This window comes from Strongylocentrotus purpuratus, unplaced genomic scaffold (genome assembly GCF_000002235.5).
Source record: "Strongylocentrotus purpuratus isolate Spur 01 unplaced genomic scaffold, Spur_5.0 spur5_scaffold_20, whole genome shotgun sequence".
In the NCBI taxonomy this organism is placed as follows: Eukaryota; Metazoa; Echinodermata; class Echinoidea; order Camarodonta; family Strongylocentrotidae; genus Strongylocentrotus; species Strongylocentrotus purpuratus.
In genome coordinates, this window is record NW_022145606.1 from 41,500,375 (window position 1) to 41,512,441 (window position 12,067).

The window sequence follows — 12,067 nt, forward strand, 5'->3', positions numbered from 1 at the left end:
CATGATGTAAATTAGAGTCAAATGTGTAACTGGTTACTGCACAGGGTCAAAGGTCATATATTGTTTCAATCTATCTTCCCTAGATCCATGATGATCAAGGAGACACAATTTAATCTTGACATATGAATAGATCATAATGGGAGAAGCATATAAATGGGAGAAGCATTTTACAAAATAATATATCGTGTAATGCATTATTCGTTATGTAAACCATTATCATACGTATCACCTAATTCGTCTAAGTGACGAATTAAAGTCTAGTATTTATTTTGTGTCTGTATAGAAGAAATTATTATTATTCTTCCTCAATTTTGTTCGCAGGATATCTCAAGAATGGCTAAAGCCATTATCATGAAACTTGCCATGATGATAGATCTTACTCTAACTTAGAACTGCGTGACTTTTTAGAGGGTCAAAATTATCGTGACGTCATCCAGGCGCCATTTTGTGAAAATCAACTAATGATCATATCTTCATAACGGAAAATTATTTCTTATTCATAATTATCACGATTAAGATAAATATCCGTCCGGTCAAGTTAGGGTCAATAAAAGTGCGTAAATGCGCGCGTGCGCGTTCGTCCGCGCGTTTACGCGCGCGCAAAAATTAAACATGCTCTAAATCATCCCAAATTTTTTTTGCATACGTTTCAGGCCATATGGAGCATTTGATAAAAAAATTACGCACACGCGCATGCGCGCGCGTTTTCGCGCGTACTGGCATTTTGCAACATAGAATCGCCGATTTTTTTTCTGTTATCATATTCGGTACATTTTTCCCAGCATTTTGATAATTTGTTCACCTTTTAATAACGCAATGAGCGTCCGTCAAAGTTGACAGCACGCGCGGATTTGCGTTATCTTTATCCACAATACATGGGCAAAAACATGCCTATTTAAAATTCATTGTAACTCTTTAGAAAAGATAGAAACTCCTAATATTCTTTCATATTTGGATAGATTATGAGTCGGAGATATGATTTTATGTCTCATTTTATCCTCAATTAACTCATGACGTCATCATAATGGCCTCCAAACTCAAAATTTCAATTTGCATATTATGACGTCAGCATATTTTTGGGAAATTGATTGTATCTCTGTAAATATGGATCAATTTTCTTTTTAATTTTGATATGTTCTAGCTGAGACAATTTTCTACAAATGTAGTATTCACAATTTTTATTTTTGACACAAGTATCAAGGTGTATTTTTGCGATTAAAGGAGGCATGTCAATTTTTCACATTTTGCGTGTATTCTCTATGGGACATGACTTTTTCTCAAAACTGGATTCTACACTCCTGTCTTTCGCGAGCAAAATCTTCGTTGTTTTAGCTTTGTTTTCGCTGAGCTTTGGATATGTTGTAGCTGAGACAATGAGCTATCAAAAGTGTGCCTTTTATTTTTCGATTAGATGCCGGGATCAAGCTCATATTTCACTTGCAAAGTAGGATTTCTGAATTCCATTTCCCGTTTACGTGTAATCGCTATGGGAGATGTTTTGGTATATCGGTAACGCACTTGACTTCCAACCTCGAGATCCCTGGTTCGAGTCCGGGTGTCTCCAACACTTTTTTTTTTCACTTTTTTTTCCTTTTGACCTTCACTGTACCATCTCCTTTGATTATTTAAACACGAAGATTCGCAAATAATGTCATAAATAACCCTTTTTACTTTATTATTACCCTATTTTCACTTAATCCATTACTTTTTGCGTGTAATCCCTATGGGAAATGACTTTTTCTCAAATCTGGAGTCTACATTCCTGTCTTTTGCGAGCAATATCGCCGTTATTTCGGCTTGGATTTTGTTGATTTTTGAGTATGTTGTAGCTGAGACTATATGCTATCTAAATCAACCCTCATTTTTTCAAAAGACGTCATGATTACGCTCATGATCATGATCATGATCATCACGATCATCATTATCATAATGATGCTAATCATTTATCAATTACATTTTCATTTCTTTGAATAAGATAAAATCGTCAAAATGTGTTCTTCATGATGTAAATTAGAGTCAAATGTGTAACTGGTTACTGCACAGGGTCAAAGGTCATATATTGTTTCAATCTATCTTCCCTAGATCCATGATGATCAAGGAGACACAATTTAATCTTGACATATGAATAGATCATAATGGGAGAAGCATATGAATGGGAGAAGCAAAATAATATATCATGTAATGCATTATTCGTTATGTAAACCATTATCATACGTATCACCTAATTCGTCTAAGTGACGAATTAAAGTCTAGTTATTATTTATTATTATTCTTCCTCGAATTTGTTCGCAGGATATCTCAAGACTGAATGAAGCCATTGTTATGAATCTTTCAATGATGATAGATCTTAGTCTAACTTAGAACTGCGTGACTTTTCAAAGACTCAAAGTCATCGTGACGTCATCCAGGCGCCATTTTGTAAAAATCAACTTATGATCATATCTTCATAACGGAAAGTAATTTTACATTCATATTTATCAAGATTAAGATCAATATCCGTCGGGTTAATTTGAGTTCAATAAATGCGCGCAAAAATGCGCGTACGCGTAGGCGCGCGCAAAAATGCGCGCGTAAAATTTTAAATTGCTCAAAATCGTCTTAAATTTTTTTTGCATACGTTTCAGGCCATTATAAGCATTCATAAAAAATCGCGCAAAACACGCATTTTTGCGCGTTTTCGTTCGTCACGGCCGAACGAAAAATAATTCCTCCGCAAAAACTTTTGACACGATATTCCTCATAATTTTCCGAACAATTTGATACCAAGTTTATCTCTTTATCACTATTAAAAACGGAATGAGCGTCTGTTCAAGATAACCGTCCGTACGCGCGATTTTTGTAATACATTGCATATATGGGCAAAAACATGCCTATGAAAAGTCCATTGGGATGAATAGGGATTGCCAATTTTTTTTTCATATTTAGATAGAGTATGAGTCGGAGGTATGATTTCATATCTCATTTGGCCATTAAGTACATCTTTACGTCATCATAATGGCCTTGGAAGTCAAAAATACAAAATTGCATATTATGACGTCATTGTATTTATGGAAAATGTAGTGTATTTCTCTCAATATTCATCGATTCTCTTTGAAATGTCGATATGTTGTAGATAAGGCAATTCTCTACAAGATCACTTTTCACTAAGTTTCATTTTAATGAGGTCATCATAGTACAAAATTCAATTAAAGGCCACATGTCAGAATTTTCGTCATTTGCGTGTTATGTCTATGGAAGGTGAATTTCGTTCACATCATGAATCTACATGGCATTCATCTATGAGCACTATCTATCTTATGTGTGCTCTGTTTTCTCCCAAATTGGGGTATGTTATAGCTGAGACCATGGGCTACAAAAAACGATGACTTTGTTTTTTAATCAGATGTTGGGATCATGTTAAAATTTTCGATCGAAAGTTGAAATTGCAAATTTTGAAGGAATCATTAGGTGATACGTAACGAAGTCAACGTATCACCTTTTGATTTCGTCAAGATTGTTATTTATTTATTATTATTATTATTTATTATTATTCTTCCTCGAATTTGTTCGCAGGATATCTCAAGACTGAATGAAGCCATTGTTATGAATCTTTCAATGATGATAGATCTTAGTCTAACTTAGAACTGCGTGACTTTTCAAAGACTCAAAGTCATCGTGACGTCATCCAGGCGCCATTTTGTAAAAATCAACTTATGATCATATCTTCATAACGGAAAGTAATTTTACATTCATATTTATCAAGATTAAGATCAATATCCGTCGGGTTAATTTGAGTTCAATAAATGCGCGCAAAAAATGCGCGTACGCGTAGGCGCGCGCAAAAATGCGCGCGTAAAATTTTAAATTGCTCAAAATCGTCTTAAATTTTTTTTGCATACGTTTCAGGCCATTATAAGCATTCATAAAAAATCGCGCAAAACACGCATTTTTGCGCGTTTTCGTTCGTCACGGCCGAACGAAAAATAATTCCTCCGCAAAAACTTTTGACACGATATTCCTCATAATTTTCCGGAAAATTTGATACCATGTTTAGCTCTCTATCACTATTAAAAACGGAATGAGCGTCTGTTCAAGATAACCGTCCGTACGCGCGATTTTTGTAATACATTGCATATATGGGCAAAAACATGCCTATAAAAAGTCCATTGGGATGAATAGGGATTGCCAATTTTTTTCTTCATATTTAGATAGAGTATGAGTCAGAGGTATGATTTCATATCTCATTTGGCCATTAAGTACATCTTAACGTCATCATAATGGCCTTGGAAGTCAAAAATACAAAATTGCATATTATGACGTCATTGTATTTATGAAAAATGTAGTGTATTTCTCTCAATATTCATCGATTCTCTTTGAAATGTCGATATGTTGTAGATAAGGCAATTCTCTACAAGATCACTTTTCACTAAGTTTCATTTTAATGAGGTCATCATAGTACAAAATTCAATTAAAGGCCACATGTCAGAATTTTCGTCATTTGCGTGTTATGTCTATGGAAGGTGAATTTCGTTCACATCATGAATCTACATGGCATTCATCTATGAGCACTATCTATCTTATGTGTGCTCTGTTTTCTCCCAAATTGGGGTATGTTATAGCTGAGACCATGGGCTACAAAAAACGATGACTTTGTTTTTTAATCAGATGTTGGGATCATGTTAAAATTTTCGATCGAAAGTTGAAATTGCAAATTTTGAAGGAATCATTAGGTGATACGTAACGAAGTCAACGTATCACCTTTTGATTTCGTCAAGATTGTTATTTATTTATTATTATTATTATTTATTATTATTCTTCCTCGAATTTGTTCGCAGGATATCTCAAGACTGAATGAAGCCATTGTTATGAATCTTTCAATGATGATAGATCTTAGTCTAACTTAGAACTGCGTGACTTTTCAAAGACTCAAAGTCATCGTGACGTCATCCAGGCGCCATTTTGTAAAAATCAACTTATGATCATATCTTCATAACGGAAAGTAATTTTACATTCATATTTATCAAGATTAAGATCAATATCCGTCGGGTTAATTTGAGTTCAATAAATGCGCGCAAAAAATGCGCGTACGCGTAGGCGCGCGCAAAAATGCGCGCGTAAAATTTTAAATTGCTCAAAATCGTCTTAAATTTTTTTTGCATACGTTTCAGGCCATTATAAGCATTCATAAAAAATCGCGCAAAACACGCATTTTTGCGCGTTTTCGTTCGTCACGGCCGAACGAAAAATAATTCCTCCGCAAAAACTTTTGACACGATATTCCTCATAATTTTCCGGAAAATTTGATACCATGTTTAGCTCTCTATCACTATTAAAAACGGAATGAGCGTCTGTTCAAGATAACCGTCCGTACGCGCGATTTTTGTAATACATTGCATATATGGGCAAAAACATGCCTATAAAAAGTCCATTGGGATGAATAGGGATTGCCAATTTTTTTCTTCATATTTAGATAGAGTATGAGTCAGAGGTATGATTTCATATCTCATTTGGCCATTAAGTACATCTTAACGTCATCATAATGGCCTTGGAAGTCAAAAATACAAAATTGCATATTATGACGTCATTGTATTTATGAAAAATGTAGTGTATTTCTCTCAATATTCATCGATTCTCTTTGAAATGTCGATATGTTGTAGATAAGGCAATTCTCTACAAGATCACTTTTCACTAAGTTTCATTTTAATGAGGTCATCATAGTACAAAATTCAATTAAAGGCCACATGTCAGAATTTTCGTCATTTGCGTGTTATGTCTATGGAAGGTGAATTTCGTTCACATCATGAATCTACATGGCATTCATCTATGAGCACTATCTATCTTATGTGTGCTCTGTTTTCTCCCAAATTGGGGTATGTTATAGCTGAGACCATGGGCTACAAAAAACGATGACTTTGTTTTTTAATCAGATGTTGGGATCATGTTAAAATTTTCGATCGAAAGTTGAAATTGCAAATTTTGAAGGAATCATTAGGTGATACGTAACGAAGTCAACGTATCACCTTTTGATTTCGTCAAGATTGTTATTTATTTATTATTATTATTATTTATTATTATTCTTCCTCGAATTTGTTCGCAGGATATCTCAAGACTGAATGAAGCCATTGTTATGAATCTTTCAATGATGATAGATCTTAGTCTAACTTAGAACTGCGTGACTTTTCAAAGACTCAAAGTCATCGTGACGTCATCCAGGCGCCATTTTGTAAAAATCAACTTATGATCATATCTTCATAACGGAAAGTAATTTTACATTCATATTTATCAAGATTAAGATCAATATCCGTCGGGTTAATTTGAGTTCAATAAATGCGCGCAAAAAATGCGCGTACGCGTAGGCGCGCGCAAAAATGCGCGCGTAAAATTTTAAATTGCTCAAAATCGTCTTAAATTTTTTTTGCATACGTTTCAGGCCATTATAAGCATTCATAAAAAATCGCGCAAAACACGCATTTTTGCGCGTTTTCGTTCGTCACGGCCGAACGAAAAATAATTCCTCCGCAAAAACTTTTGACACGATATTCCTCATAATTTTCCGGAAAATTTGATACCATGTTTAGCTCTCTATCACTATTAAAAACGGAATGAGCGTCTGTTCAAGATAACCGTCCGTACGCGCGATTTTTGTAATACATTGCATATATGGGCAAAAACATGCCTATAAAAAGTCCATTGGGATGAATAGGGATTGCCAATTTTTTTCTTCATATTTAGATAGAGTATGAGTCAGAGGTATGATTTCATATCTCATTTGGCCATTAAGTACATCTTAACGTCATCATAATGGCCTTGGAAGTCAAAAATACAAAATTGCATATTATGACGTCATTGTATTTATGAAAAATGTAGTGTATTTCTCTCAATATTCATCGATTCTCTTTGAAATGTCGATATGTTGTAGATAAGGCAATTCTCTACAAGATCACTTTTCACTAAGTTTCATTTTAATGAGGTCATCATAGTACAAAATTCAATTAAAGGCCACATGTCAGAATTTTCGTCATTTGCGTGTTATGTCTATGGAAGGTGAATTTCGTTCACATCATGAATCTACATGGCATTCATCTATGAGCACTATCTATCTTATGTGTGCTCTGTTTTCTCCCAAATTGGGGTATGTTATAGCTGAGACCATGGGCTACAAAAAACGATGACTTTGTTTTTTAATCAGATGTTGGGATCATGTTAAAATTTTCGATCGAAAGTTGAAATTGCAAATTTTGAAGGAATCATTAGGTGATACGTAACGAAGTCAACGTATCACCTTTTGATTTCGTCAAGATTGTTATTTAGGTGATACGTAACGAAGTCAACGTATCACCTTTTGATTTCGTCAAGATTTTTCTTTATTATTATTATTATTATTATTATTTATTTTTATTATTCTTCCTCGAATTTGTTCGCAGGATATCTCAAGACTGAATAAAGCCATTATCATGAAACTTTCAATGATGATAGATCTTAGTCTAACTTAGAACTGTGTGACTTTTCAGACAGTCAAGGTCATCGTGACGTCATCCAGGCGCCATTTTGTGAAAATCAACTTATGATCATATCTTCATAAAGGAAAGCCATTTTTCATTCATATTTATCATGATTAAACTCAATATCCGTCCGGTCAATTTCAAGTCAATAAATGCGCGCAAAAATGCGCGTACGCTTATGTCCGCGCGTTTACGCGCGCGAAAAAAATTAAAATGCTCCAAATCATCCCAATTTTTTTTTACATCCGTTTCAGGCCATATGGAGCATTTGATAAAAAAATTACGCACACGCGCATGCGCGCGCATTTTCGCGCGTACTGGCATTTTGCAATATAGAATCGCCGAATTTTTTCTGTCATTATATTTGATACATTTTTCCAAGCATTTTGATAACTTGTTCACCTTTTAATAACGCAATGAGCGTCCGTCAAAGTTGACAGCACGCGCAGATCTGCGTTATCTTTATCCACCATACATTGGCAAAAACATGCCTATACAAAATTCATTGTAACTGTTCAGAATGGATGGGAACTCCCAATATGTTTTCATATTTAGATAGATTATGAGTTGGAGATATGATTTCATGTCTCATTTGACCCTCAATTAACTCATGATGTCATCATAATGGCCTCCAAACTCAAAATTTCAATTTGCATATTATAACGTCAGCATATTTTTGGAAAATTAATTGTATCTCTGTAAATATTGATCAATTTTCTTTTAAATTTTGAAATGTTCTAGCTGAGACAATTTGCTACAAGTATAGTTGCCACAATTTTTCATTTTGACTAAGGCATCAAGGCGTACTTTTGCGATTAAAGGAGGCATGTCATTTTTTCACATTTTGCGTGTATTCTCTATGGGACATGACTTTTTCTCAAAACTGGATTCTACACTCCTGTCTTTTGCGAGCGAAATCTCCCATATTTTAGCTTTGTTTTCGCTGAGCTTCGAATATGTTGTAGCTGAGACAATAAGCTATCACACGTGTGCCTTTTATATTTCGATCAGATGCCGGGATTATGCTCATATTTCACTTGAAAAGTAGGATTTCTGAATTCCATTTCCCGTTTACGTGTAATCGCTATGGGAGATGTTTTGGTATATCGGTAACGCACTTGACTTCCAACCTCGAGATCACTGGTTCGAGTCCGGGTGTCTCCAACAATTTTTTGCTTCACTTTTTTTTTCCTTTTGACCTTCACTGTACCATCTCCTTTGATTATTTAAACACGTAGATTCGCAAATAATGTCATAAATAACCCTTTTTACTTTATTATTACCCTATTTTCACTTAATCCATTACTTTTTGCGTGTAATCCCTATGGGAGATGACTTTTTCTCAAATCTGGAGTCTACATTCCTGTCTTTTGCGAGCAATATCGCCGTTATTTCGGCTTGGATTTTGTTGATTTTTGAGTATGTTGTAGCTGAGACTATATGCTATCTAAATCAACCCTCATTTTTACAATAAGATGTCATGATCGCGCTCATGATCATCATTATCATAATGATGATAATCATTTATCAATTACATTTTCATTTCTTTGAATAAGATAAAATCGTCAAAAGGTGTTCTTCATGATGTAAATTAGAGTCAAATGTGTAACTGGTTACTGCACTGGTTCAAAAGTCATATATTGTTTCAATCTATCTTCCCTAGATCCATGATGATCAAGGAGACACAATTTAATCTTGACATATGAATAGATCATAATGGGAGAAGCATATGAATGGGAGAAGCATTTTACAAAATAATATATCGTGTAATGCATTATTCGTTATGTAAACCATTATCATACGTATCACCTAATTCGTCTAAGTGACGAATTAAAGTCTAGTTATTTATTATTATTATTATTTATTATTATTCTTCCTCGAATTTGTTCGCAGGATATCTCAAGACTGAATGAAGCCATTGTTATGAATCTTTCAATGATGATAGATCTTAGTCTAACTTAGAACTGCGTGACTTTTCAAAGACTCAAAGTCATCGTGACGTCATCCAGGCGCCATTTTGTAAAAATCAACTTATGATCATATCTTCATAACGGAAAGTAATTTTACATTCATATTTATCAAGATTAAGATCAATATCCGTCGGGTTAATTTGAGTTCAATAAATGCGCGCAAAAAATGCGCGTACGCGTAGGCGCGCGCAAAAATGCGCGCGTAAAATTTTAAATTGCTCAAAATCGTCTTAAATTTTTTTTGCATACGTTTCAGGCCATTATAAGCATTCATAAAAAATCGCGCAAAACACGCATTTTTGCGCGTTTTCGTTCGTCACGGCCGAACGAAAAATAATTCCTCCGCAAAAACTTTTGACACGATATTCCTCATAATTTTCCGGAAAATTTGATACCATGTTTAGCTCTCTATCACTATTAAAAACGGAATGAGCGTCTGTTCAAGATAACCGTCCGTACGCGCGATTTTTGTAATACATTGCATATATGGGCAAAAACATGCCTATAAAAAGTCCATTGGGATGAATAGGGATTGCCAATTTTTTTCTTCATATTTAGATAGAGTATGAGTCAGAGGTATGATTTCATATCTCATTTGGCCATTAAGTACATCTTAACGTCATCATAATGGCCTTGGAAGTCAAAAATACAAAATTGCATATTATGACGTCATTGTATTTGTGGAAAATGTAGTGTATTTCTCTCAATATTCATCGATTCTCTTTGAAATGTCGATATGTTGTAGATAAGGCAATTCTCTACAAGGTCAATTTTCACTAAGTTTCATTTTAATGAGGTCATCATAGTACAAAATTCAATTAAAGGCCACATGTCAAAATTTTCGTCATTTGCGTGTTATGTCTATGGAAGGTGAATTTCGTTCACATCATGAATCTACATGGCATTCATCTATGAGCACTATCTATCTTATGTGTGCTCTGTTTTCTCCCAAATTGGGGTATGTTATAGCTGAAACCATGGGCTATAAAAACGGTGCTTTTAGTTTTTTGATCAGATGATGAGATAATATCACAATTTTCAGTTGAATGTTGAAATGATGAATATGTCACGTATGTCCTATTTGTGAAACTTAAACGTTAGCAGTGTCCTCGTATTGAAATTATGTAAGGAAACTACTTTCTAGACTTTACTCTCAGACACTATTGAGTGACTGACTGACATCTTTTTTTCTCTGGTAATAAAATACATAAAATGAGCGTTATAGAGAACATGAGCATTCGGCTAAATTAATAACCCACTCTGTTCTCATTGTTCATTTCCTATTCAAGACTTGAATAATGACGAACTTCATTCAATATTTGGTAGTAATACTACATATACTTATACTGATATCAATGATTTAAACTATTTATCCGAAAAAGAATATGAGTTTCATTTCAGTAGGTTTCTGAACTGTAAATATTATATTGATGAGGATTTTACGACTGAATTCAGTAACATTTACTATCATTTTAGTATTTTACATTTTAATTCGCGTAGTTTAAACATACATTGTAATGCTTTATCCAATTTCATCTGTACTTATGTATAGAAACTTGGGTTAATGATAGTACGCCACTATTATTCAATGTGTCTGGTCATTCATTTATACATTTTAATCGCCAAGTAGAAAAGAGTAGAGGTGTTGGTCTATTGGTCGCTGACAATTTTGAATATGAAATACGCAATGATATATTTATATTATACCCATCATACAACTATGAATCACTGTTTATTGAAAGCAATTTGCCGAGACATAATAATATTATTGTAGGTGTCATATATAGGAAACCCCAATCAAATATCAATGATTTCATCCCTGTCTTTGAAAATGTTTTACAAAAAACACATACTGAACATAAACAGGTTTATATAATGGGAGATTTTAACATTGATCCTGTGAAATTTACTGGCAATGCTGTATGTAATTTCTTGAGCGAAATACATTCAAATCTTTGTATTTCTTTGATTGACAAGCCTTCAAGAAAGACTGACGGATCAATATCCCTCTAATCCACATTCCTTATACAGTGACAGTATATATCCATCCGATATTTAAAGATTTTATTTTCAAGCAACTAGTGAATCTCACATCGACAACTCAAAATGATCGTTAATGTATTCTCACATTTATTTTGACTTTTCATTTACGCCGGGACATCGTGACGTCATACACTATTCATTTTTAATTATTCAGGCATAAGCTCTTATTTATCAATTACATTTTCATTTCTATGAATAAGATAAAAATCGTCAAAATGCGTTCTTCATGATGTAAATTAGAGTCAAAGGTGTAACTGGTTACTGCACAGAGTCAATGGTCATATATTGTCTCAATCTATCTTCCCTAGATCCATAATGATCAAGGGATCGACATAATTTAAACTTGACATATGGATAGATCATTATGGGAGGAGCATTTTATAAAATAATATGATATCGTGTAATGCATTCTTTGTTATGTAAACCAATATCATACGTATCACCTAATTCGTCTAAGTGACGAATTAAAGTCTAGTTTTTTATTATTATTCTTCCTCGAATTTGTTCGCAGGATATCTCAAGACTCAATAAAGCCATTGTTATGAATCTTTCAATGATGATAGATCTTAGTCT